Genomic DNA, 23,921 nt, shown 5'->3' on the forward strand with positions numbered 1-23,921 from the left:
GAGGCATATACATAAACTCAAATATCGTCAAAGAAAGTAGTAGCCATCTCCAAAATATCCTTCAGAGTTTTGACATGTCCTTGTCGGTCAATAGCACAATCAAGTCTTCGAAGAAAGCACTTGAGCTACGAATTCACGACAGCCGAAAACATATGGCCCCGTATGCCAATATCGATTATTTTATAGATGTGCACATGGGGCCTGAAATAAAATAAAATAAAATAACATCTCAATCACACGGCTGTTTGACGGATTTCATAATTAAATGTTTGACCAGCCGGTCCCATGTCTACAATGAATCAACAGACTGGCAGTGCAATAGGGTTTGACACATTGACTGCATCATTAATCAATTATATGGTCACAAACATGGACAGGAAAAAGTCTGAAGCAGCTGTAAAAGGGCAAGTGACCTGGGCGTAGCGTCTTTGAGTTGAAATCAAGACGTCATGGGACCCTGGTTCCAGCCTGACCACTGCCTAAATTTTGAATAAAAATTATCAGGAATGGCAACTAGAGGCTCCCGACACAAGATATTACCCTCATTCTGTTACTGGTCATGTCCAAGATGATGGAGGAGCGAAAAGTGTGTCAAAGGAACCTCTTCCTTTCTACTGATTGTAGAACAATAACTCCTTTAAATAGTGATAATACATGCTGTAGATTTCGTAAGTGCACCCATTCAGGGTACATTAGCTGCTCCTTAGACTATGGACATTTATGTTGTATACATGCAGCCTGAAGCGATAAATGAAAATTTGTGCCACGTCTGGGCTTCAAACCCTGGTCTCCGGCTCACTAGGCAGATGCGCTAACCACTACACCATCATGGCACAGTGGCTGAGTCGTGAATGAGACTCTAGATAGAGGGACAAGGCGAGCTACGGCTGTCCGTGCAGTTGTGCAAAGCCACTGACTGTGCCAGGGTAGCGTAATGGTTACTGCATCTGTCTACTGAGCAGGAGTCCCTCGCGCGAATCCCACCCTTGGTACAAATTTTCATTCGTCGCTTCAGTCTGCATATATACGTCATAGATGTCTAAGGGTCGAAAAGGTCTCTGGAACCATATAGTCTCATTTGATTATGGCCACTTAGTTTCCATTAAATACTTCATTTTCGATTTATTTTATCTCTTCCTACGACTTCCTCTATTACCTTTGCGTCAGGTGGTAGTCCTGTAACCAACTTGTTTGATGGGGCATCGATCTAAAACTTATTTCTGATTAAGCGTTAAAATTCTTAACGCTGCTATCTCGCAAACATGATATCTGAATTTCGGTGTTTCGAGGATACGCGATACTCTATTTCATAACTGTATGATAATGGTAACAATGACCATCTTTACAGTTTTATTGAATTTTTACCGGAACCTGTTGATGCAGGATTGAAATTAACTAAAATTTGCCTCTGCGAACACTGGCTTGGAAATGAACACCAAGAAAACAAAAATTCTAAGCGCAGAAAACCAATCACTTATTATTACACACCAGTCTATAGAAGTTGTTGATGAATACATCTACCTTGATCACGAAATTAAACTAGGGACAAACAATTAAAAGGCAGAAATTCCTCGTAGAATAGAATTGAGCTGGGCAGCATTCCAAAAACCAAAATTTATCCTGGCCACGAAGAAAGTTCCAAATAACATTAAGGCTAAGGGATATAACATGTGCATACTTCCAGTTACGACCTATGGTCTGGAAACTATAACACTGACTAAGGCAAGTGTTCGTAAACTAAAGTGCACTCAACAAGCCATGGAGCGACAGATGTTAGGAGGCAGCCTCAGGAATCGGATTCGATAAAGGGAAATTAGAAAGAGAAGAAAAATAACAGACGTCGTAGGGAGGACTGCATGAATGAAGTGTCAATGGAGCAGGACACGTAGCTCGGCAAGATCAAAGCTGGTGGAGCCTTCAACTGTTCACTGGGGACTATGGGACCACAAGAGTGGCATTGGAAGACCCCCAAAAGAGATGGCGTGATGAAGTGAGGCTGTTGGGCGGTACACAATGGTACAAGGCGGCTCAAAATCGAGAACAATGGAAATATATGGAAAAGGCCTACACCCAACAGAGGACTGAGATAGGCTGAAGAATAAGAAGAAGATATATTCGTAGTAAATTTTTAGCAAAAATTTGGCCCCATAAAAATAGTTATTTAATTTCTTTACAGCAAATGTGAGGGCTAGAATTTATTTTTCTACTTTTTCTACCTGTGAACAAATCCGTTGAACTGAATGCAATGTCTTGGAAATTAAAGTGGTGTATTTATCCACATTCCTCACTCAGTATGATAACACAGCCGCAATTCTTATATCTCAAGCATCGACTGCAAATATTAATTTCTTCATAGGGTCGTATGTTACTGATTTTTTCTGGGACTGTAATCATTTGTTTGTCTGTATATGTACATCACATCAACCGATTTCCGTGCACTTCGGATAATTCCTTCGTAGTGCTTCGTCCTTTTTTTAGGGTATATAAAATATTTCCCTATATTATATTGATTAGAATAACAGTTTAATTTGTTTCTGTTAAATAAATGTATGAACTACTTCACATTTACAGGATTGATACAAGAATTGCATACTAGCATAACAAACACTGATCTATTTCAGATCCAACACTGTTGCCTGTGTCTCTTTTCAGAGCACTGTATTCTGCGTGTGTGTGTGTGTGTGTGTGTGTGTGTGTGTGTGTGTGTGTGTGTGTGTGTGTGTGTGTGTGTGTGTGTGTGCATGTGCGTATTTTTGTAGGTTTGTTTCTCTGTATATGTACATCACATCAACCGATAAGTAATCTCTTATTCACATATTATACCGTTGTTATATTGTATACTGTCATAACAGTAGGATCCTGCAGAAATATCAGATGTCTATTTGGAAGGTAAAGGTCGACGTTACTTAGCTTTGTTGTTACTGTTGGTTAATGTATGTTACCGGAAATGCCACGGGGCCAAATACCGTCCAATTCTGTTTCGCACGAAGTGTGAAACAGAGGAGGATAGATACGGTAATCGTGCAAGACAGAGGACATGGCGAGCATCTTGGATGCACTTTAGGTAACTAAGGAAGTAACAGAACGGGTATTGCCAGGCTGGAACAGGACATCCCCATGATTTAGAATGGGCAAGGGAATGGATATCTGAAATTCTCAATGTATTCCACTCTTTTCAGTATTCCCTCAAAGAACATTGAACATGTTCGGTCATCTAAGGTTTCGGCTCCACACCACGATATCCGGAGTTAGTCCTGCTTGGCACTGTCTCGTATAAAGAATTAGTTTCTAGTCTGCTGGACGACAAAGCACTAGTAAACAAACATCACTGACGCTAAGTCAGAATGCTGGTATCACTAAAGACAAATTTTCTCCATTCAACCATGCAACTGCATCTTTCACTACACCGTCGGAGGCACGTTACACGTTGATTAAGCGAGACAGGAAGCCTGGAGGTTGGAAAACGTACATGTGGCTCAGCTTCCAACGAAACGTTTCTAGCGATACTAGCTAGCTCTCTGGGGGCCAAAATCGTCTTAATTGCCGTGAAATTTACAATGACTTCCCGACTGATACAGCAGTCCATACGTGAATGAGTACAAATTTTCTGTCTAAAACTTGTCGACAAGCTTGTGCGCCTTCATTGGAAAACTGGCACCAACACTGATATGCGACTGACAATTCCTGTCTTACTTGTTCGGAAATTCTTAGGAATGGCTGCGCAACTTGGCGTAGACCTACAACACAATCCTGCTGGGCTTAAGTTTACTGCACCAATGAAGCTCGTCAGCACCGTCCTGGATATCTTCGGCGTTTACAAAGTAAAGTGCTCGAAATAAGGGACTACAGTTTCAAGAAACCATATACAGTTGTTACAGTCTCAGGGTTTTTCATGTCCAGTCTGTAGTTTTCGCTCCCTTCAAACACGGCGTTGCGTTTACTGCCTTTTTCTCAGTACTTCATTCAAATGTGCTTATCTCTTCGTTAAATTTTTAGGGACGTTCATTTGTAATTTTCCAATAATTTTGCTTTATCGCTATAATGAAACTCATCCGATAAGAATTTTGCGAGTGATAGTGGAGGTGATAGTAATAACCTTCCTAACCCATCTGAACTAAGACATGCTAAACATAATTTGACGAGATAGCTCACTTTCAAATGAAATATGCTCTGTGTAAATGCGATAGAAGTAACAGGTTAGGCAAGAGAAAATAAGGAAGTGCAAGGAGATAATAGATAAGGTACTATCTTGTCATTGAGAAAAATAGGAGACAAGCCGTACATATTTGTCAAGTGTCAGTATGGGAATCGATAACGATCTTATCACATCCGGTGTCACTCGTTACACAGCCAGTGTCAGGTTACCCACTTGGGCTCCTTGGTGCCCCCATTCCCCCTCCCCTGGAGAGCCACCAGAAATTTATCAGGCTCACCACGTTTTACGTATCTTCCCACATCTTTCCAAATTGTTCTTAGTTTTCATTCATTTTTGTGTTTTTCCGGCTTCTGTAATCGCCGGAGGCCGTATTGATTAGGCTACCAGTGTGAAATTTGTCGAAACGCCAAGCAATCAGAAGAATCTGTATGGATAAAAACGTTCTAGGAGTACCTTCATTACACGTTTGTGATCTGCTGTATTTACTCACACAATCTTAATAAGAGAAGTACTTTATTTAGAATCAAAAACACACCATACTTGTACTGGTTGTAATAACATAATCATGCGTATAGGGTTGGACGGTAAGATTTTACCGCGAGTCCTTCTATTACCCGGTTCCATACATCATTACAGATAAACATGTTATGTACGTGAAACCTAATTATCGATTCGAAGACCAATCGTAGGTATTTATTTACAAAGCCATGCTGACATTAGCTCTGTGCAGTGGAACCGTAACACAGCTGGAAATGAAGTGTTTCTGCCAGACAAAGAAGCAAGTACAAAAAAAAAAAAAAAAACTACTTTCCCAGTCTTGGTTCTATAGGAAGTACCGTGGGCAGACGAGATGACTTCAATCATCCGGCGAAGTGATCTCAGTTCCACCATCATATAGGCTGCCAAACAGCTATCCGTCTCGCTGTTGTTTGTGTAATCGATTTCCACATTAAAACTATAGGCATACAGCGAACATTTGTTTAAACCATTATAGGCCCTGATTGTCTTTGTTTTAGTATAGTTTCGAGGTATTACATCGTGCTATTACCGAATAATCAACTGAAATAATAGCCTTCTGCAACATGTAAGCATCTTGCTAAAACTGATGTATTCTATTTTTAGAAGTCATAACAGGAAACAGACTTCTTGATCAATAGCATCTAATCTAGCATTACTTCCCCACTAGTTCCAGAGTTGCAGAACGATGTTATGGATACATAGTGAAAACTTTAATAGGTAATAGTCTAGGTGTGCACGAGAAAGAAAAGTATCAGGAAGACATAATTTGCTCTATACCGTTACCAGCCATACAGCCACGACTCACGTTTGCGTTATTACAATTACTGTCGCCAGATGTTTTCCATGTTCTTAACTCCCGAACAAAAACCTCTAGAGAGGGTTGTGCGTTTGACAGCTGTGGTAATCGCAAGTAACAAACGTGTTTCCAACACCACTAGCCTGCCTGACGAACGGTTAGTTGAATAGGCAGCCACATCCTTCTGCCATCAGAAAATTAGTATCGGTCGATACTGTAATTTTTTTTACTAGACTATCGAGACATTGCACCCTGCCGTTACCGAATAATGGATTAAAACTACAGTCTTCTACAACATGTACACATCCAGGTAAAAAATATAACACTTATGTACTTGAATTTTAGGAGCCATATCTAGAGAAGACGTCATTACTAACAGTATCTGAGTATCTGAGCTAATATTAATTCCGTACTAGATAAATTGCAGACCGATTTTAGATTAAATATACGATTATTTTACTAGGTCAGCTCAACATGTATTGACACCTTCACGTATAAGGAAAGTATAATTTGTTCTATATTTCTACCTGCAAGTCAGTCAGCCCCTCTAGAGACGTGTATCATAGTTGCGCGTGTTATGGACACTATCAAAAAACCAGTGGGGAATTGTAACTCACACTGGTTTGCTTATGACGAACAGACAGGGTTCCAACCTACGTATGGGTGAAAGCAGAACATTCAGTGTCGCTGTTTGGTGGCTCATGTCAAAGTTAAATAATTAAAAATATGGACATACAGATCGTTGCATTATTACCAATTATCGACTCTGATTGTTTGGAACTAGGGTACGGCAACACTAGTCAATTGTATTCACTTTAATTTCCTGTAAGATGTCGGTTTGGATCTCACTTCAAATGGTTCAAATGGCTCTGAGCACTATGGGACTTAACATCTGTGGTCATCAGTCCCCTAGAACTTAGAACTACTTATGCCTAACTAACCTAAGGACATCACACACATCCATGCCCGAGGCAGGATTCGAACCTGCGACCGTAGCAGTCGCGCGGTTCCGGACTGAGCGCCTAGAACCACTAGACCACCGCGGCCGGCGATCTCACTTCAATCAACCGTAGTGTTCGTAAAAGAGTAGGACAAACACCGGATTACCTCATGGTCACGAACAACAAATGCTTTTTGTAATGATGATTATTCACTGTAGCATCAAAAAACCATCGGGTAAAGACCATGATGGCAACACTTCCAGTTACCTAATCTTACAAATGAGATTCAACTCGCACTAACTTTAGGGCGCCGTGACGTGGATACCACAGGTCCATGGTGGTGGGTGAGGGGGGAGGGGGTGGTGGGATCCAGCAAGGATCAGAAACAAGCACAGTGCTACTATGCACTCCGTAAATGCATACTTAGCCGTGTATATTCTTTAAAGTATCTGCCCTGATGTCTATAAACAAATTCGATAAGCATCTCCCAAGCCTGACAGCTTTATGGGAGATTATGATAATGAAAAATTCTCATGTAATTACAACCACACTTAGAGGCTATAACCCAAAGTACTGTCATCTGGAGTCTTTACTCAAAAGTTTTTGTTGTCAATACGGATAATAGACTAACTGTGGCTTAAATAAATATACAATGCTAAGCATGTATTCATGGTGGGCAGAGTAACACTATACATGTTACTGATCCTTGCTCTACCCCAGGATCCTCTCCCCCCCCCCCCCACTCCCCCCATCATGGACCTACGGTATCCACGACACGGTGTCCACAATAAAGTGAGAGTTCAATCACATTTAGATCATTTGGTGACAGGAAGTATTGAAATTACGTTCTTTACACAATGGTTTTATGCTACTACAGTGGATAATAATCATTAACAAAAAAACCTCTGTTGTTGGTGGCCATATTGCCATGCTATGACGTAATCAGTTGTCTTTTATGGACATTAAGGTTGACTGGCGTTCAGTCCAAACCTACGTCTTCCAGAGATTTAAGTAAGTCCTATTGACATTTGTGGTTCAAATGGTTCAAATGGCGCTGAGCACTATGGGACTCAACTTCTGAGGTCATCAGTCCCCTAGAACTTAGAACTACTTAAGCCTAACTAACCTAAGGACATCACACACATCCATGCCCGAGGCAGGATTCGAACCTGCGACCGTAGCGGTCTCGCGGTTCCAGACTGTAGCGCCTAGAACCGCACGGACACTGCGGCCGGCTATTGACATTTGTGGCTGTACATTAGTCCATATAATCAGAGTCGGTTATTGGTTATAAGGCCGTGCTTTCGATGTCTATAGTTTTAATTAGTTAACTTGGGAATCGACTACATGAGCCACCAAATAGGGATGCTGACAGTTCTACTGTGGTCTTATGTAGGATGGATGACTGTCTGTTCATGATAAGCAAACCAGTATGAGCTACAATACTTTCGCAGTTGTTTTGTTATAGTGTAAAGAATACGTAAATCTCTAGGGAATGTAAATATGAGATGCGCAGAACAACTATACATCCTAGAAGGTCTGACTGTCTTGCTGTCAGAAACAGAGAACAAATTATACTTTCCTTTTACATAAAAGAGTCAATGTATGTTGAGATGACCTGTTAAAATTATCGTATATTGAACCGTAAGATCGTTCTGCAGTTTACCTGGTAGGGAAATAATACTAGCTCAAATGGTGTTGATTATGATGTCTTTTCTTGTTATAGGTCGTAAAATTTGAATACACAAATGATATATTTTTTAGATGGATGTGTTCATCTTGCGGAAGACTGTAGTTTTAATGGATTATTCGGTAATGGCAGGATGCAATTTCCCAATACTCTAGTTTAAAAAAATACAGATTTGATTTTTATTAATTTGCTAACGGCAGAAGGATGCGGCTGCCTATTCATGTAATCGTTCGCCAGACAAGCTAGTGGTGTCGGAAACATGTTTGTTATTTGCGTTTGCTATGGTTGTCAAACTCACAACCCTCTCCACAGGTTTTTGTTCGGATGTTAAGAATGTGGATAAACATCTGGCGGCAGTAATTCTGATAACGCAAAGGTGAGGCGTGGGTGTCTGGCTTTTAACGATATATCGTCTACCTAACACGTAAAGGAGGAACTTTTTGTTATGCAGACGTAGACTATTACCTATTAAAGTTTTCGCATATGTATCCCTAACATCGTTCTGCCACTAGTCTACTGAGAAAGTAATACTTGATCAGATATAATTGATCAAAACGTCTGTTTACTGTTAGAATTTTGTGGTAGGGTCTTATGGGGCGAAACTGCTGAGGTCATAGGTCCCTAAGCCTACACAGTAGCTAATCTAACTTAAACTAACTTATGCTATGGACAACACACACACCCACGCCCGAGGGAGGACTCGAATCTCAGACGTAGGGTGCCGCGCTGACAGTGACAAGTCACCGCTGACCTCACGGCTAGTGCCGGCCGGTGTGGTCGAGCGGTTCTAGGTGCTACAGTCTGGAACTGCGCGACCGCTACGGTCGCAGGTTCGGATCCTGCCTCGGGCATGGATGTGTGTGATGTCCTTAAGTTAGTTAGGTTTAAGAAGTTCTAAGTTCTAGGGGACTGATGACCTCAGAAGGTAAGTCCCATAGTGCTCAGAGCCATTTGAACCTCACGGCTACTCCGCGTACTCTGTTTGCTGTTCTGACTTCTAAAAATAGAATACATCAATGTTAAAGTCTTAGCTGGATGCGTACATTTTACAGAAGGCTATTGTTTTAATCGATTATTCAGTAATGGTAGGATATAATTCCTCGACACTATACTAAATAAAAGACAATCAGGACCTATAATGATTGACAAAAATGTTAGCTTTATGCCTATATTTTTAGTGTGGAAGTCGATTACACAAACAACAGCGGTACTGGCAGCTGTTTTGTAGCCTATAGAGTGGTGAAATTCAAAGTACTTCGTCGGACGTCTGAAATCATGTTTGCCCACGTTACTTCCTATGGAGCCGAGACTGCGAAAGTAGCTCTTTTGTGCACTCGTCGCTGTGGCTGGCAGAACCATTGTCCTTCCAGATGTGCCACGGTTCCACTACGGGGTGCTAATATTAGTATGGTGTTGTAAGTAAAAACCTACGACTGGTCTTCGAATCAACAATTACGTTTCACATACAAGTACGAGATTTCATCGGTAGTCTGAGACACTTACCATGTTGATTTATTGGATGTTGGCTATAATTATCGCCTGAACTACTCACGTAGAAGCCTGTTTTAGTCAGTAAGGTTATAAAAATACATTACGGAATTTTCTCATCAGTCTGAAAACCATGCCAGGCTGGCTTAATAGGTGTGGAAAATAATTATCGTGTGGAAGATAACTATCTTTAACGTATGATTCCTAAATAAACCGTCCAGCAGAGTCCTATAAGGGGATTACAAGCATTCTTTCTCAAACGAGATGTTGAATTTATCGTCTTAGAAGAGGAAGATAAAAGGATTTATTAATACCCTTTCCACAGTTTTCTCCTCTCTCGGATGCATCAGGGATGTTTGTGATTCGTTAAATCAACGTCGTAGACGTTGTCAGAGCTGTAATGATGTTTGGAGCTGGGCAATAGAAAGACTCGCGGTAAAATCTTACTGTCAAACACTATAAACATGATTATGGAAAATTGGAAACTTATTGTAAGGTCTTGTGGGACCAAACTGCTGAGGTCATCGGTCCCTAAGCTTACACACTACTTAATCTAGCTTACACTAACTTACGCTAAGGACAACACACACACCCATGACCGAGGGAGGACTCGTTCCTCCGACGGGGGGATTCGCGAGCGGCACATGATTATGTTATCGTAACCAGTACAAGTAGGGTGTTTTTTGCTTATAAATGAAGTACTTTTCTTGATAATACTGTATGTGTAAATGGAGCAGCATACAAACGTGTAACAAAAATAATGTTAGAAAGTTCTAATTCATACAGATTTCTCTGATTGCTTTGCGTTTCGAAAAATGCCACACATGTAGCCTAATCAAAACTACCTCTGGCGATTGCAGACGCTGTCGCTGCTGTGTGTGTGCTGTTCAGATATCGCTTCTTAACGGTCGCTATGCGCCCGCAGTCTTCTAAACGCTCCGACCGTGTGCGGAGGGGAAGAGATTCCCTGTACGTTAACTTGACGGACTCAGAGGTCGGCGATTTTCCTGCATTTATCAGTCTATGTAGGCCGTTCTTCCCACGGTGAATTGAATGCAATGAGATGGCTTTTCCTCTGGGTTTGCCGGGATGACCGATGGACGTCGCTGCCTGCTTGTTTTCAGGTCTGGCTTTCGCGGGAGTCTCGCAGCCTGGAGCCCTGGATCTCTAGGCGTCGACAGAGGCCCACAGCATAAATATGCTTATCAACGTATGGAGCTCGATCTCTATGCTCGGAATTTATATCATAGAGTAGGATAGGTATCGTGACTCTGTGAATCTATGACTTTACCTGTAGGGAGAGTTTACTTTTGCTGCATTGTTCAGTCTCGTTTCTGTGTGGCGAAGACGTACCTACTTCCGAATATTCTCACATCTTTTTATGAGTCTTATGGTGACACGGTACAACAACAGCGCGAGAATTACATGTCTTCACCTATGCCTGGGAGTGTTGGCGGAAGTCGGCCACAATCAGTGTTCTTGCAGGGTCTTATTTACGAATCTTATAGCGTCCCCACATGTTGCGGTGTGCTGTAGTTCAATTCTTTTATCTTGGCGGTTCGCGCATGACCGCCCAGACGCAGGAGATTGCCGCGTTGCCAGTTGTACACGACAAGAGAAGCAGCGCCATAGTATAGTTCGCAAACTTACGTTTAAGGGTGAGTTCGCAGTTTATGAAGTAAAGCCACCACGGCCGCATTAATCCTTTTGCTGCTACAGAGACGTGCTCACCGCATTCCGCACTGTGCACGATTTTGTCATCATTGCACTGCTCGCCTGTGCAGACACATGCTGTTTCGACAGATTTGATACACTTTATCATTCGATTTCACAAAAACTATTTGTCCCAAAAATTTGATTTTTACATCTTCCTGACTGATACCTCCCCCCCCCCCCCCCCGCCCCCATAAATGACTTCGTTTTGTTTCGATGTTCAACGCAGTATTGTGCAGCATTAGACGTAGTAAACCATTCCACGAAATGTTGAAGAGTTCGCAGAGGTAAAAGTCCATAGCGTATACTTTCCGTATGGTTGCCACTAGAAATTGCAAAAAATTACATTCAAACGAATAAAATTCATGAAGTAAGACACTTCGATATTGTTTTTAAATAAAGAAAATATTAAGCACCAAACAATGTATGAACTCAGAACCATTTGCTTAGCAGCCATACACTTCAACCATTACGCTAACGTAGCTCGACATTCAATACGTCTCCCAGAGGACTTTAAAATATCACGCAAAATACCGACACACACACTGTTGGTATGACTATGAATTACTTACGTTTCGTCGAAGTACAATAGGAAACAAACAATTACCGCTGTTATTGCGAAAAAGCGGTTAGTGAGAATGATATAAACACCTCTCCTTGCTATCGCCTGAATTAGGAGGCTTATTGCTTGTTTGGTTTAATTAATTTATAGAATATGAAGCAGTTTGTATAAAGAATGCTTTTTCCAAACTTTCTATAAAAGAAAGTCTGCTATCAAGACATTGCTTTTGTTCAATTACTTTGTTTATGACTGAATGTTTCTAAAACTGAAGACACTCGTCCGTGCTCTGCACTGCAGTCCAGCTCTGGCAACGTCGTTCTCTGTACATTGGCTGATCGTGTTTTGTGACGTCAGATGCGCAGAACAAACCTAAACTCGGCTGCTGTTGTAAATGACACGCACTTTAGCTATTCATCCTGTGTCTTTGGAATTCTATGTATCACTCGAAATTTCGTTAACAGCGATGTCCATACTCGGATTTCCCTGAAGTTAATATACGAGACTTGTAGTACATATACTAATAATGTTGCAGGTTATATTTGGTTTAGATATAATGATTATAATTGCGTGATTTAGTTCCACCTGGGAGTGCTGACTGGTTGTAAATACAGTTGCCCACGCAATTTTAAATAATGGCGGTTGTGGTGATTAGGATGCTTAATCTTGTAGCATTGTTTATTTGCAAAGGCGTCGGCTAGTTACGACAGGTTTGGTATGGCGAGATTTCCCATCCCTAGGATTATTGAGTATGATTAAACACACATATTATTTAAATGATGAAAATTCCTCAGCCATGCCTGGGGAGAAGGTTTGGCTAGTGTTGGGTAGGGATATGGAAGTCTCTCGTTCGCGGGCAAGGATTATTGGCAGTCGCGACCACCAGCATCTCACTTGGCTCGTTCGATCTGCGAATGCTGCGCGCAGTTTCTGGTAATCTTAGTGTGTATTTGTAGCAGGCTTCGATATTTCCGCCTTGTTGTTGTTTGCTGCTATTAGCGCGGGCGGGAGATCCCTCGGCCAGAACTGATATACGAGCAGAGTCCGCCACCAGGACAGAGAGGATTCCCGCACAACTTTCTCAGCCACTGATGGTTTGGAGGGGGGGAATTGGGGGAAGGGGAGGGCGGGGTCGGCAGTGTTGGCGTCTACACCCTGCACTTCTGAGTCTGAGGGATGGCTATCCTGTAGGCGACGTGCTTTTCACTAGTGTTATTGCAGACCTGCTCACCTTCCTAGAGGCGTATTTTCTACACTGTGTGACACACATAGTATCTTTTGTTGGAAGCATCAGAATTTTACTATTACGTCACAAAATCTAGTAATGTAGTGGTGGTTTATCTATGCGGTGTGGTATTTCTTATACGTACAGTATCTTTGCGTAAAGATCGATAGTACTTATAGAACTTGCTATGACATCATTTATATGATGTGACGTTCTTGTTTCTGCCAGTATTTTCGTATCTAACACTTACTCTGTAACGTCACACACACACACGCACGCAAACACACACACACACACACACACACAAATTTGTAGCTGAGCGATGATAGGTAAGTCGGAACCCTTACGGAATTTTGATTGGCTGAGAGCATCATGACGTTGATGTAACGTGATGTGACATAGACTGGGCGTAGTGATGCGATATGACACGATGTTGACGTGACGTAGACACACATCTCACGTAACTGGGTGAAATCGTGGAAAATTTGGAAAATTTTGCGTACTTAGTACTTACGAATCTGCTTGGGTGTGGTTTCTGCTGGCGTGTCGAAAGATAAAATATTAAATTGTTCTCAACAAATAGGCCTAGAGTGACAGGACTTAACGTAATTTGTTATTAACAAATATACATAGCCTACAAGACCATCCTTTGCTGCCTAGCTCCAGAGAATCCAGTTATAAAAAGATGGAGTTCGGCATGTGCGCTTTAATGTCAGTGATAACTAATTCGGTCACATACTGCATTATGATTGCCTGAGAAATTTATGACCTGGCCGGGACGTCGGAAACAGTCTTGCGTAATTGGATAAAATACGTCGTATTGTAGAAAATCTGGAAAATACGTGAAATGTGGGAAAATACGGAATAATGAGTGTATTGTATTGTATTGAACTGGGGACCTAGAAACGACGGAGAGGCTTCGTCCCTGCCGTAGTCCTCTGTGGTTCAGAACCCCACAACAGGCTACAGCTATCCACTCACCCCACACCGAACCCAGGATTATTGTGCGGTTCGGCCCCCCGACCGGAAAGCAGTGCGTTAGACCGCACGGCTAACCGGGCGAGTATAATGAGTGTACTTACATGTCTGCTTAGGTGTGGTCTCTATTGGTGCCACGTTACACTAAATTGTTATTAACAAATAGATTTCAAGTGGCAAAGTTTGTTATAAACAGACACAGCCTCTCCCTATGCTGTTCAGCTCCATAGTAACCCCTTCCATTCAAGTGACCCTGAGAGTGTTGTGGAGGGAGAGGGGAGGAGTAGGTTAGGATATGGTAACTAAATGTAAATGCCATGTGGCTGGGGCCTCCCGTCGGGTACACCGTTCACCTGGCGAAAGTCTTTCGAATTGACGCCACTTCGGAGACTCGTGTGTCGATGGGGATGAAATGATGATGATACGGGCAACACAACACCCAGTCCCTCAGCGGAGAAAATCTCCGAGCCACCCGGGAAGCGAACCCGGGCCGTTAGGTATGACATTCCGTCGCGCTGACCACTCAGCTACCAAGGGCGGACGGGAGATGGTGATACCTGTAGGTGCCTGTGATCAGTTCCTGGTGGTTCCCCAGGGGAGAGAGAGTAAAAGCGCCGAGGAACCCAAAGTGGTAACCTGACACCGGATGTGATAAGATCGTTATCTGTTCCCGTACTGACCCTTGATAACTACTACTGTAGACTGTAACCGAGGAGATTACGAGGTTAGTTCTTAGCAAGTTCCCAAATGCATAACGTAAAAGTACATCAAAGTTTTGTGGGATGTAAGGGTTTCGTAACGGCAATATCTTCTAAAACATGTACTGTTCCTTAAGCTTTATGTTTGGAAACCAACCGCTTGCGTTGACTCGTTGTTACTGGCCGTTCATGACAGAAATTTTTATTAAAAAGCCGGAATTACCCTTACACAGCGGTTGTTGGCGCACTCGGTGGCGTATTTTTCCTTTGAAAGCGACTCAGTTGTGCAAAAGGCGGATTGTGACAGCGAGAGTGGAAGCAGTGGTCAGATGGGACTTTTCTCTGGAAAGAATTGGACAAAGTTGTTCCAGAAGTTAACTGGTGGCGCAGTAAGGAATTCTCTAGGGAGGAAAGACAACTTCCTCCCCGTTTTCTGTTTAGTTCGCGCCCGCATCCGCTTTGTTCTACTTTTTCGCGTGAAGGAAAGTTCAGAAATTGTTGTGCGTCAATTTTCCGTTTAATTTAGGAGCGTCATACGTGACTGATATTGTGTGTAGTTTTTCAATTAGTCACTGTTGATTATAAAATGTATGACTTTGAACAGTCTGAAATAATCACAAGAGAAAATATTAAAACTTAATTTCTGAGTAAAACTCAGTTTGCGTCGTATTTGTAGGTAATCATTTAACAATGGTGGTTACTGGAAATAAAAAAGAAGCTCTAGATCAGGATGACCAACCAGAGTATTCCTTATTACTCAAAAATAAAAGGATAGTGATGTACTGACACTTTAATTTCACTAAAACAGAAAAGGTGTTTGGTACGATGGTGTAAACTTCTTGAAAAATCGCAAATAGAAGAGGAAGGTCGTAGATTATTCTGAAAATAATTGTCTCTTTCTGAAGAAACAGTTTTGTTCGATGATTTTTGAACGGAACTACTTCGTTCCAGTCATTTCCCTATTGTCAGACTGCAGAAATAATCAGCAGCTTAAAAATAACTGCGTACGTCTGTAAAATTCGTGGTGAAATCTTAAACTGAACTTCAACTCGTGGTCTATGTAGTAACAAGAAAACAAATTTCACAGATGGAAATATAGTGTGACGTATGTTCTGACAGCAATCGCTAGTAAGCCTAGACATAGGTGAATGAAATAAGACGTACGTAATAACTGAAGATAGTGTAATTTTCTGTCATTTCAAGATGATTTCTCTGTGGAATGTACTGCTGGGGATACGAGCTATGTCAGTGCGTGAACTACGGTGATCTTTAAAGGAAAGGAATTCTTCGACGCCATCTGAAGCATTGACTTAGCTTCGCGGACAACAGGTTCATTTACACTGAGCCAAAACATTATGACCACGTGCTTAATAACTTGTTTGTCCATCTTTGGAACGAAATACGTCACTGGTTCTGCGAATCACGGATCCGATAGTTTGTTGGTAGGTTTTTGAGGCATGTGGCATTAGATGTCTACGCACAGGTCATGCAATTCGCAGAAATAACGGGCCGCTGGTTTGCATCCGCGTTGATGGCGCCCTATAGATTTTTACATTAGGCGAATTTGGTCTCCGACATTTCAACGTGAGTTCACTATAATGCCCCTCAAATCACTGTTGCACGGTTCTGGCTCTGAAACACGGACAATTATACTGCTGAAAGATGACATCGGCGTCGAAGAAGACTTCAAGCGTGAAGGGTCGCAGGTGGTTCGCAGCCGTCAGTGTGTCTTCAATTACAACCTACGATAGGTCTCACGGAAGCGCAGGAGAATGTCTCCCACGTATAATACTGCTCCCATCAGTCTGTGTCCGTAGCGCTATGACCCTTTCGAGCCGGTGTTCACCTCGATGAGAACTTTTGTGAAGACGACCATCGACCTAGTGTAGCAAAAATGTGATTCCCTCGAAGAGCCGATGCGTTTCCATTGCTCAACGGTCGATTCCCAATCGTCCCGTTTCCACTGTTGTCGTAATAGACGATGTTCCTGGGTCAACATGTGAACACGTAGGGGTGGTCGGTTGCGGATCTCCGTGTTCAACATTGTACGATGAACGGTGTGCTCTCCGAAATTCTTGTGTGTGCAACAACATCGTGCTCTCTCGGCAGAAATGCCGGATCACCATCTATCCTACTTTACAAAGCAGACAATCCTCCGAACTCCACGTTCTGTGAATAGTTGTGGACGTCCAAGCACTCAGTGCTTATCAGTAGGTTCACTGACCTTCTACCTCTTTCCGTAGTTGCTCACGACAATAGCTCCTGAACATTCGACCAGCTTCGCCGTTTTCAAGATACTTTTTCTTAGGCTATGCGTAATAATAAGCCGCCCTTTGTCAAAGTCGCTTATCTCAATGGATATACCCATTTGCTGCCCATATCTTCGCTAGGGTGGTCCTCCGTCTGTGTCTGGTCCCCTTACATCCTTTTATTACCGCCTCACATGCCCGCAATGCCACCAGGTGACAACCAGGTTCGCGATGGGCACTGATCATAATGAAACTTCCTGGCAGATTAAAACGGTGTGCCCGACCGAGACTCGAACTCGGGACCTTTGCCTTTCGCGAGCAAGTGCTCTACCATCTTCTTTTTCTTTTTCATTTTATTCGTTATCGATCGTTGTGTTTGGTCGTTGCGGACGTCGCAAGACATCCTGTTCAAGTTCGGTGGTCGATCCTTCCACTCAGTTTTTTTTTATTACAGAGGCCAACCGGCTCTCTGACCGAACACGCTGAGCTGTGAGCTATCGAAGCACGAAAGCACGACTCACGCCCGGTCCTCACAGCTTTACTTCTGCCAGTATCTCGTCTCCTACCTTCCAAACTTCACAGAAGCTCTCCTGCGAACCTTGCAGAACTAGCACTCCTGAAAGAAAGGATACTGCGGAAACATGGCTTAGCCACAGCCTGGGGGATGTTTCCAGAATGAGACCAGGGATGAGTCGTGCTTCGGTGTCTCAGATGGTAGAGCACTTGCCCGCGAAAGTCAAAGGTTCCGAGTTCGAGTCTCGGTCGGGCATACAGTTTTAATCTGCCAGGAAGTTTCATATCAGCGCACACTCAGCTGCAGAGTGGAAATCTCATACTGATCATAATGATTTGGCTTATCTGTGTACATTTCCAGAGTGTGCATACTCAGTGAATGGGCAGCCAGAAGATGGTGATATGTGGTGTTAGCACTGAATACATTACAGTTGGGTGCTAATGTTGGATGCCTCGATTGATGTTTGCTGCCTTCGGTTGTAAAACGTCGCAATGCTGTGTTTGACAATAATTTCTAGGGAAGAATGAGATTTTCTGCTTGACTCTCCTTCTGGCTGACTGTCAAAGAGACGCATATAACAGCGTTACCGGATCACACTTATCAAGCAAAATCTGCTGCTCTCATTCTGAATGATTGAAGGTTCACAAAACATTTGTAGTGTGGTGTTATTGTGTATAGGGGTTAACCCCGTAAGAGGATACCGTAAGGGATCATATGAATAAGCGTAATCGTGGAGGACCAGCTGGTAAAATTTTCACGCGTTTGATAGCAGGTGAAGGAGCTCGTGATGGATCACGGCGAAGTTATATACTGCAGAACACTATTTAATATGAGACAAGGGTGGATAAAATGTACGACGTGACATTTTTATGACACTCATAGTACTATACACCGGGTGTCTCTGCTAAGAGTCGTCAGGTGCAACAGTCTGTTTCCAATTACAAACAAAATGATTTTTAAATCCAATTTTTAAATGGCCATTCGATTGAGCGCTCCCTAATTACGCTAATCCGATATTCATTTTATCACTAAGTATTTACAGAGACAGTAAAACACGAAGAATGAACAGCAATGCAGCAGCGACTAAGCAGCGCTGGATGCTTAGCTGAAGTAGTCAGCGTGGGCAGGGAGGATGCTGTCGCTGTTGGAGTATTAGTTATTCTTCGTGTTTTACTGTCCCTGTTAATGTATATCGATAAAACGAATATCGGACTAGCCTAATCAGGGAGCGCCCAATCGATCAGGCACTTAAAATTCCGATATATAAAATAATTTTGTTTGCAGTGGGAAACAAACAGACGTTTTCTGTTGACACTGGACGTCGAACGCAAGACGTGATGAGCACTATTTGTTTGAGATGACACCGACTACACAATGGAAAATCTAAATTTCAAAGTTCTAGGCGCTTCAGTCTGGAACCGCGCGACCGCTACCGTCGTAGGTTCGAATCCTGCCTCGTGCATGGATGTGTGTGATGTCCTTAGGTTAGTTAAGTTTAAGTAGTTCTAAGTTCTAGGGGACTGATGACCTCAGCAATTAAGTTCCATAGTGCTCAGAGCCATCTGAACCATTTGAAATTTCAAATATTTTCTGAAACGTCAGAGAAAATGCGTCTGACGACTCTTAGAGGAGACACCCTGTCTACCACACACACACACACACACACACACACACAGGCGCGCGGAAACGCACACATATTCATCTGAAAAATTAGAAATACTCTTAACTCAATATTTTCTTAATAAAAATAGAAGGAGAAGGTGTGGAGAGTTCAGCCACACATATGGATACTGAAGTGGGGTTGCACAATTTTCAATAGCAACCGGGGACCTTGTAACATTTTTCAACGTGGCCTTGCTACCTAGAAAGGCTGAAAGCAAGGATAAACTACGGCCGTTATAAATTACGACAATTATCTGCATCAGCCCCTTTTACTTTCTTCCACGATCCTTTTCGAGGCCGTATACCCTTATGTTCAAGTTGGTCACTAGATTGCACCGGATTTTCTTTATGCGTTAACCTTCATTTCTACGACATACTGAAACGGAATGCCTTCGAATTTTTTTATTTGAAAAGTCTGAACGCCTTTTCAATAAAACAAACGTTATTAACATTCTACATCTTTATTCTTCATAGCGACATATTTGTAGTCCTCTTCCGGTAGAGGGCTCCGAATTCTAGTGTGTACCATGGCGGTGTGTACAGTAACTAGGTCGCTGCCTGAGAAACAGCTATGCTGCAATCGAATTTCGAGTTCGAAGAGTTCGTCCACACATGGAGTACCCTCTCCTTCAGCATGACACGGCCAGACAACACACGAGCGCTGCGACATCTGCAACAATCAGACAACTTTGGTTCACTGTCATCGATCATCCTTCATACAGTCCCGACTTCACCCCATCCGATATTTTCCTTACCTTAAAGAACACCATCGAGGACTTCACTTTGATAGTGTTGAAGTAATGCAAGCAGAGGTGAGGTTTTGGCTCCGTCAACGAACTAGAAAATTCTATAGTGACGTTATCAAGTAACTCGGCTCTCGTTGGGAGAAATGTGTTCGTCGCCAGTATGGCTATGTTGAGAAGAAAATATGTAGATATGGAGAACACAGATGTAGAATGTTAACAACGTTTGTTTCGTTTTATAAGCTTTAAGAATTCTCACATAAAGAATTCGGAGGCATTACTTTTCAGCACGCCCTCATGCCGTCTCTGGACGGTCTTTGTTTTTGTTCCCTGTTTGTGTGTTGTGAAGAGATATTAATATAACAAACTTCAATTTGTGTAAGCCTCCGTATTACCTCTAATTTTCTATATGTAGTCATTTCGCGATACATGTGTGGGAGGAAGTAATATATTGTTCAGTTCTTCTCTCGACGTACTCTCTCGGAATCTCAATAGAAAAGTACTCTATGGGGCAGATAACACCTCTTCCACCGTCTGTCATTGGAGTTTCTTGAGAATCTGGTAAGGCTCTCGCGCCGGCTAAAATGTCATGTGACTAAACCTTTCCTATTATTTGAGCGTGGTAAGGGTCCCAGAGTGATCAGCAGTACTCAAGAATCGGTCCACCAAGTCTTTTTAAGCCAATTCCTTTGTGGATGACTTAGATTTAAACTGCCGAAACATTCGCAAAAAAGAGTCAGAATTCGAAGCGCTCCTAAAAAACAGTGAGTCAGGTAAAATCCGAAGTTGGCAGCAGTGAAAACTGAAGCGTATATCGGAAGAATAGGTTAATCGGAAATGGAGGGTGGTGTATTTGTCGCTAGAGTAAAGAAATTAAAATCTACCGATACAGAAATTGAAGTTACATGCGAGATCTTTTAGGGAAAACCTCCGTTCACTAGCGTTTAATCTCTGACGTTTCGTCTAAAGCTACGTTGAACATCTTCAGAGGTGCTCCTGAGTCTTGTCGGCAGTCGGTAAGACTCAGCACAACCAGGAGCACTTCCGAAGATGTCCAACGTAGCTCTGGACAAAACATTAAGGATAGAAGAGTACCATGGACCACGGCCATACATCCCGGAAGAATTCTCGGCAGCTGAAACATCCGGTCGTTAAAGCCTTCATTGTATGACTAGCACTTAAGTTCCGCAGTAAAACCGTAATCATCTGAGCAGAGTTTAATCATCTAACAGTCAACAGGATAATTTCAGTTTTGTTGTTTGTGGACGTGACAAGACATCCAGTGATACATAATTAAATGCTTTCCTGAAAACTACTTAGAATAAATGGTTCGGAACTCTACTTATGATGGAAATATATGACATGTAATGGCAACAAACAGACCTGACAGCTCTGAGGATGTTCGCATAGAAGTAGATATCAGCGACCATGAAGCAGCTTCAGCAACAATGATTACCCAAGGTAAACCAAAGCAAGTAGAAAGGTTTATATTTTCGGTAAAGTAGGTAAAAGAGCACTAGCGTCGTATCTCAGTGAGCAACTTGAAACTGTTAACTCAGGACAGGAGCATAGAGATGAACTATGGCTTAAGTTTAAATGACTATTTGACTTTGTACTGGACATATATGTGCTCAGTAGGACAGCTTGTGATGGGGGTGGCCCTCCATGGTATACAGTCCCTGTCTAGTGCATAACAGGTGTAAAACAGAGCAGTTGGCTATCGACATTTGGGTGTCAAGAGAGGAATACGTGAAGTATTCAGAGACTGCTGTAGAGAAATATTGTCAAAAGATCTTCAACGAGACCCAAAGAAATCCTGGTAGTGTGTAAAGTGGCACCGAAGTTAAAGTCAGTCATTCACGGACGAGACAAGAACTGAAATTGAGGGTATTAAAGAAAAAGCAGAAATGCTTAACTATGTCTTCAAATGTTCCTTTACATAAGAAAGCCGAGGAGTGTTCCTTCTATCACAGAAAAGCTGAGTGAAACAAGTTTTGGTGTTTGTCCCGTTGAGAAACAGCTGTAATCGTTAAAACTGATCAAAGCTCCAGTGCCCAATGGAATGCCTGTTAGATTGTTTACTGAATTTGGGTTTGAGTAAGCCCCTCTTCCAACCACAATCTACCATAGTACGGTACCCAGTACGTTGAAGAAAATACAGATCATACAAGTTACCTTGTATGAAGAGTCATCGACAGATGTAAAAGTAACTTCAAGTTTGCCCAGGGAAGTCTTTTGGGACTCCAGATTTTCATGTTGCAATTTAATGACATTGCGGCCAATACTAATAGCAACTTCATACTATTTACTGATCATTCAGTCACAACAATGAAGTGCTGTTTGAAAGAAACTGCACAAATATTCAGTCAGATCTTGATAGGATTTGAAAGTGGTGCCAGGTTTGGCAACTTGCTTTAAATGTTCAGAAATGTAAAATTGTACACTTTATGAAATGAATAACGGTAGTAGACTATGGCTACAATGAGTCACAATTGGAATCAACTCACACAAATCTCTGTTTCTAACCGTTTATAGGGATATGAGGTAGAACGATCGCATAGTCTCTGTCGTACGTAAAGCAGGTTGCAGTCTACGGTTCGTTGGTAGAATACCAGGCAAATGCAATCCGTCTACAAAGCAGATCGCATATAGAACACTCGTCCGACCTATCCTAGAATATTGCTCACATGTGTGTTGCTCATAGCAGTTAGGACTAACAAGGGTATTGAACGGATGCGACGAAGCGCAGCACGGACGGCCACAGGTTTGTTCGACCCGTGGGAGAGTTTCACGAAGATGCAGAAGGAACTGAACTGTCAGACGCTTGAAGATAGACTCAAACTGTCTCGTGAAAACCTACTTAGAAAGTTTCTAGAACCAACTTTAAGTGATTAATTTAGGATTATAATACAGCCCCTACTTATCGCCCCCATGGGGATCACGAACAGGATATTAATAAACGGAAACACAATATAGCTTATGATCTACAGGGTTAATTTATTGCTTTAGCCGGTTTTCACCTTGAAAGGTCATCATAAAATTTTAACTAACTATGTATGAAATGTATTTGCAGTTGTGCACATGGACAACCATCAGCTGTGTAGTAGATTGACGGCAGTGAAAATTTGTACCGGACCGGGACTTGAAACAGAATTTCCCGTTTATCGCCAGCGCTATCCGAGTACGACTAACAGGCACATCCAAACCTCCATGTCGTCAGCCATGTGTCCACAACCTGTACTCATACAGCTATTATGTATGTTTCCCTATGGGACAGACATTTTACTTGAAAGTCGCTTACCCGGTGTCATCGGATAAATATGATATTGCAGTGCCTGTGTTATTCCGAATCACGTTGCAAAATTTCTTCGGACACGCATGTGCTGCAATATATATCCGCCGACACCGGGAAAGCGACTTTCAAGTAAAATGTCTTCTATGTATGGGATTGTACGTAATGGCTGCACGAGTACACGTTGTGGACACATGGGTGACGACATGGAAGTTGGGTCTGGCTCTGAGTTGTGCTTGGATAGCCATATGGTAAGGCGACCGCTCGGGATAAGCCGGAAATCCGGGTTCGGGTCCCAATCCGGCACAAATTTTCATTGTGGTCATTCTATTATATAGCTGTTGGGTTCCATATTCACAAATGCTAATACATTTCATGCATAGTCAGTTAAAGCCTGATGATGGTGTTTTACGCCAAAAAACCGGTAAACGCAATAAATTAATCCTGTAGAACGTAATCTGTCTAGTGGTTTTCATTTATTATAATGTTGTTGTACCAAGAATTGACAGAAGACTCAGTCAACAAAACAACATTAGACAAATTACAGCACGCATAGAGGTACTTAAGCAAACATTATTCCCCCTCTCCATGTGTGAATGGAACGGGAGAAAGACCTGACAACTGATACAATGGGATGTACCCTCTGCTATGCACTTCTCAGTTGTTTGCGTAGTGTAGATGTAGCTACATATGTAGAT

General features: G+C 42.3%; 1 protein-coding gene across 1 annotated transcript in view; it reads left to right on the forward strand.

Moving 5' to 3' along the window:
- The window catches only part of LOC126298975 (uncharacterized), a 974,877-nt gene that overhangs the window by 365,466 nt on the left and 585,490 nt on the right, over positions 1–23,921 (forward strand). The gene's annotated exons all lie outside the window — the stretch shown is intronic.

Source organism: Schistocerca gregaria, chromosome X, assembly GCF_023897955.1.
Source record: "Schistocerca gregaria isolate iqSchGreg1 chromosome X, iqSchGreg1.2, whole genome shotgun sequence".
Classification (NCBI taxonomy): Eukaryota; Metazoa; Arthropoda; class Insecta; order Orthoptera; family Acrididae; genus Schistocerca; species Schistocerca gregaria.